A 5415-nucleotide genomic window follows, 5' to 3' on the forward strand; every position below is an offset into this window, starting at 1 on the left:
GATGAAACTCTAATTTTATCATTCCTTTATAACGCTTCATAAACATTCTCTACTTTCCATTCCTGCTCCTGCCACACCATTCTAAGTTCAATTACTAAATACATGGAATATCACCAGTCTCCTAACTGGTTTCCTTCCTCCAGTCTCTCCTAAGATCTAATCTATTCTGTGCATTCTAACCACCACCTTTCTGAAGTTATTTTCATCATGTAACTCTCTTACTTAAGAATCTACAATGGCTATCTACTGCCTAGAGTATAAAATCCAAATTTCTCAGCCCAGAATTCAAGGAAGCATGGTATAGTGGGAAGTCAGGGGAAATGTGGTTTTGCATTTTGGCGCTGGCACTTACTAGCTGTGTGATCTCAAGCTAGCTCACATAACCTCTATGAGCTTCAGTTTACTTGTTTGTAATAACACATTATAGGGCTATTGTGGTGAAAATGTTTTGTAAGCTTAAAATGTTTGTCAATGTAAGCCCTTGAGAGTAGGGATTATTTCATTTTTTCTATTTTTATCTCCAATGCCTAGCACAATGCCTGTGACACAGTAGGAGCTTAATAAATCCTTGCCTTGCTTAGTTATTATTATAATTTCTCCACAATCTGGCTTGAACTGCCCTTCTGGCCTTCTCTCTCACTGCTCCCATGCAGGAGTCATATGCATGCCACAGAGAACAAAACAAGAATGTGAGAATTCAGATAAATCTGCTAAGTCTTATGTAAATAATGCAGAGTTAAAAGAACAACATATAAATAAAAGAACAACATATAAACAAATAAATAATAAATAATAAATGAAAGCAGGTTTGCTGAAGAATCAAAAGGAGCCAGAGATTTGGGATAAGAGATAATGTGAAGCAAAGCATGAACGTTCTCTGTCACGAACACTTGAGGAATGGTGGTTTAAGATGGGAGAGGCAGGAATAGCAGGCAGCCACATAAGTCTTTCTCTTTGTCTAGTCTGGCCTTGACCCCAATTCCACTCCTCCTCTAGTTATAGTAGGTTGTGAAGACTGATCCAATGAACTAGTTGCATGAAAGAACTGGTTGTTCATAAATGGAATTCAATTTCTTATCTTCATAACAGTGAATAAAGTGCCAGGACTGGAGGAAGACCTGAATTCAAAGCTGATCTCAGACATTTACAAGTTGTGTGATTCTGAGGCGGTCACTTAACCTCTGTTTGCTTCAGTTTCCTCATCTGTAAAATGGGGATAATAATAGCATCTTCCTCCCAGGGTTGTTGTAAAGATCAAATGAGATAATAATTGTAAAGCATTTAGCACAGTACTTGGCACACAGTAAGCACTACACAAATATAACCTACAGTTATTATTATTGTTAGGTCATGAGTGGGAAGGCACTGAGCCTGCTTGTCAACTCCAACATTTAGGAGGCTTGGAGCCCTCAGTGAAGTGAGGGCTCAGTGACTTTAGGTACCTGAACTTGGAATTCCTGGGTTTGGAGTGAGACAACAGATGTGCTAAGGGTAGCCTGAAAATAAAAGACCCAGGCATACAGAACATATGGTAGTTGTTTTAAATATATTTGAGCATTATTCTTTTTGATTCTGTGGTAAATGAGAAGAGCATTTTATATAGCTGAACTATATTTGTGTGGTTAACTCCATTATGCCATGCTGCTGTGAGTAGGGTCTAATGACATACTGCACAAAGGGAGGAAGACAGTTTTCCCAGTGGACAGAAACTTGAGTCAAAGGATTCTAAATGGATAAATTCATAATGACTTAGACCAGAGTTCTTTCCTGATCATGAATAGACTTCGGGGCAGGGGAGATCATGAACTTAGATGGTAAAAAATAATATCTTTATTTTCACTAACTTTATTTTTCATTAATTCTAACCCCCTTTTAATTCTAGTACTTTCCCTCTGTTAATTATTTCCTATCTACCCAGCATATAGCTTGCTTTGACTGTGTTTGCATGTTGTCTCCCCTATTAGATAGTGAGCTCCTTGAGAGTAGGGCCTATCTTTTACCTCTTTTTGTATCTTCAGGGCTTAGCACAGTGTCTGTAATGTAGCAGGTGCTTAAAAACTGTTTGTTGTTGGATTCATCTACTATCATCTAATGTTTCCTTCAATTATTTAAAAACTTAACTCTGAGAAGGTAGTCTGATGAAGTCAGACTAACAAAGTCACAAGAAGACACAAAAAAAGGTTAAGAACTCTTGACCTAGATTACGGAAACTAATCACTGCCACCCACAGAGTTGGGCAACAGTAAGCTATCTGAGAATTAACTCTTCCTTCTGGGTACAACACATAGAGGGCTAGAATACCCCATGCCAGGCCTTAATTGTAGAAGAGGATTAGACTAGTGGCAAGCAGTAGTCTGGTGGCTCACATATTTAAACTTGTGATCTCATCAGTATGGGCACCATTCTCTCCAATGATAAAGCTCACAGTCTACCAAGTCTATCCATTTGGAAAACGCTAATCTATGTCATCCCGTTAATGCACCATAAGGGACTTTCCTGACAGTTGGGGCCTTTCTCAATATCTGTTCCATCCATATTTCTGGCTGGGACTAGCCCAGCTACTTTTGTCACATACAAGTTACTTTTGAGACATCATTTATTGTGGTTTTCCCTCATAGTTCCTTGTTTAACAGTATGTGGAAGACTATTCACACCCACAATATACCTTTACAGGACAATGACTTCCATTTCTTCTAGCCATATGCCAAAACCTATGGAATACTGGTTTAAATAATAATTGAATTTATACAGTGCTTTAAGGTTTGCAAGTTGCTTTACATATTATCTCATCTCAGTTTCACAACGTTGTGACTTATCATATCCATTTTTTGATGAGAAACTGAGGCAGAGATTAAGGGATTTGCCTAAAGCTAAGTGATGCAATCAAAGGATCACAAAGCTATTAATAAATTTCTGAGGCAGAATTCAAATTCAAGTCTTCCTGACTCCAATACTTTAAGTACCTAGATGCCTACAAAATATGAGCCTTTATTTCTAGAAGATGTTTGGAGGTCATTAAAATAATTTGTCAGTTTCCCAAATGGAATTCAGTCTGTTCTTCCAGGCCAAATTAATTTCTTATTTGCATGTCTGTCCTATGCACATCATAGTCTGGGTGACAGTCATTCTCCAAATACTTTTCCTTGGATAGAATTATCTTGGCCAAATTCTTTTGAGTATTTATTGATTTTAACTAGGAAATTCTGCGATGTTCTGGAGTTTGATGCAACCAGCACAATGTCATTTGCAAATAAGAACATTTGGAGAATTTCTTCATCTATAGGAAATCCTTCTTTTAATAGCCTTTTCTTAATCCTCATACTTTTCAACCTCTTTCCAACAATGGACACTACTACACATTCCCAAAGAGCTTTTAAGTTCTAAAGGCAAGGATTATTTTGTTTTTATCTTTGTATTCCCAGTGTTTGCCACATGGTAGGTTCTTGATAAATACCTGTATATAGAGTGAACACTCCTCCCTGGGTTTTCATGACACTGCTATCTTGGTTCAGTTTTTCAAAATAAACTCTTTTTGACATCAAGAATGGTTAAGCCTCACACTTAGATGCTTCTCACCACTGGCCCCGATGTGCTTATTAAAGAAAAAAGTAAAATGATAGTAAAGAGTAGATATGGGAAAAACTGATGGACTAAACTAAATATGTATGGAGCCCATGTTGGAAGCAAAGGCATTAAGGGACTGATTTTCAAGATGCTGGTCTTTTCCTCTTTCAGCATGTGTTACTGCTGCATTAATCTCTATCATCATGTCACTGCCATTCTCAAAGATCTTCCATGACTTCCTCTGACCAAGGCTAAATTCCTTAAATCCCAGGCCCCCCACAATATGGTGCTGGCTTACCTTTCCAGCCTTACTTTCCATTATTCTGTATATATTCAATCCAAACTAGACTAGTTGCTCTTCCCTTGTGTTTTCCCCCTCACATTATTCCCTCTTACTGGAACGTCTTCCTCTCCTTATCTCTGTGAAAACTTCTTTCTGGTATGTTGAAGCAACTTTCTCTGGGGATACAGAATGTGGCTAGTCACTTTCTCATCTTATGTAGTTGTTGCCCACATCTAAGCATTCTCCCTACACGCCAGAGAGAACTTCTTTGGCTCTTTTAATATTTCACAGATAAGACTGGAACATTTGGGCTGTTTGTGATCCCTGTTTTTACTATGTGACTCACTGTCCTGCTTCCTTTTTCTATTATACTTGCCATCCTTGATAGTTTTTTAAGCTACTCATCACATCAAACCATTGTTGGAAATATTTACAGCCTACTGATACCCCTCCATTGCACTTTGCTGTTTTTAATGTTTTATTGATGTATTTTCTAATGCTATCACAATCCCTTTTCCAGAGTACCTCCCTTTTTAAAAAATTGAATTATTTTGTTTTCAGTATTCGACAATCACTTCCATATATCTTATATTTTTTTCCACTCCCTCACCTCACTCCCCCCTCCCTCCCCACTCCCTCTCTGAGACAGCATACAATCTTATATAGGTTCAACACATACATTCTTATTAAATGCATGTTGCACTGAAGAATTAAAATGAATGTGAGAAACCATAAAACAAACCAAAACATAATACAAAAGAAAACAGTCTATTTCTATCTGCGATCCAATTCCATAGTTCTTTCTCTGGATGCAGAAGGCGTTTTGTCTCAAGTCCATTGGAAATTTTTTAAGTTCATGCATTTCAATGAAGTACTAAGTCTACCAGAAAAATTCCTCACACACTGTGGTTGTTGCTGTGTACAAAGTTCTCCTGGTTCTGCTCCTTTCATTCAGCATCAGTTCATATAAGTCTTTCTAGGCTTCTCTGAAGTCTTCCTGTTCATCATATCTCATAGCACAAGAGTATTCCATTACATTCATATACCACAACTTGTTCAGTCATTCCCCAATTGATGGGCATTTGCTCAGTTTTCAGTTTTTGGCCACCACAAAGAAAGCTACTATAAATATTTTTGTACATGTGGGACCCTTTCCCATTTCTATGATCTCTTTGGGATAGAGTCCCAGAAGTGATATTGCTGGGTCAAAGGGTATGCACATTTTTGTAGCCCTTTGGGCATAGTTTCATATTGTTTTCCAGAATGGTTGGATCAGCTCACACCTTCACCAACAATGAATTAGTGTTCCAACTCTCCCACATCTTCTCCAACATTTATCATCTTCCTGTTTTGTCATGTTAGCCGATCTGAGAGGTGTGATGTGGTATCTCAGAGTTGTTTTGATTTGCTTCTCCCTACTCAATAGTGATTTAGAGCATTTTATCATAGGATTATAGATAGCTTTAATTTCTTCCTCTGAAAATTCCCTATCAATTCCCTATCAATTGGGGAATGACTTGTATTCTTGTAATTTGACTCAGTTCTCTATATATTTTAGAAATGAGGCC

This window comes from Notamacropus eugenii, chromosome 5 (genome assembly GCF_028372415.1).
Source record: "Notamacropus eugenii isolate mMacEug1 chromosome 5, mMacEug1.pri_v2, whole genome shotgun sequence".
NCBI classification, from domain to species: Eukaryota; Metazoa; Chordata; class Mammalia; order Diprotodontia; family Macropodidae; genus Notamacropus; species Notamacropus eugenii.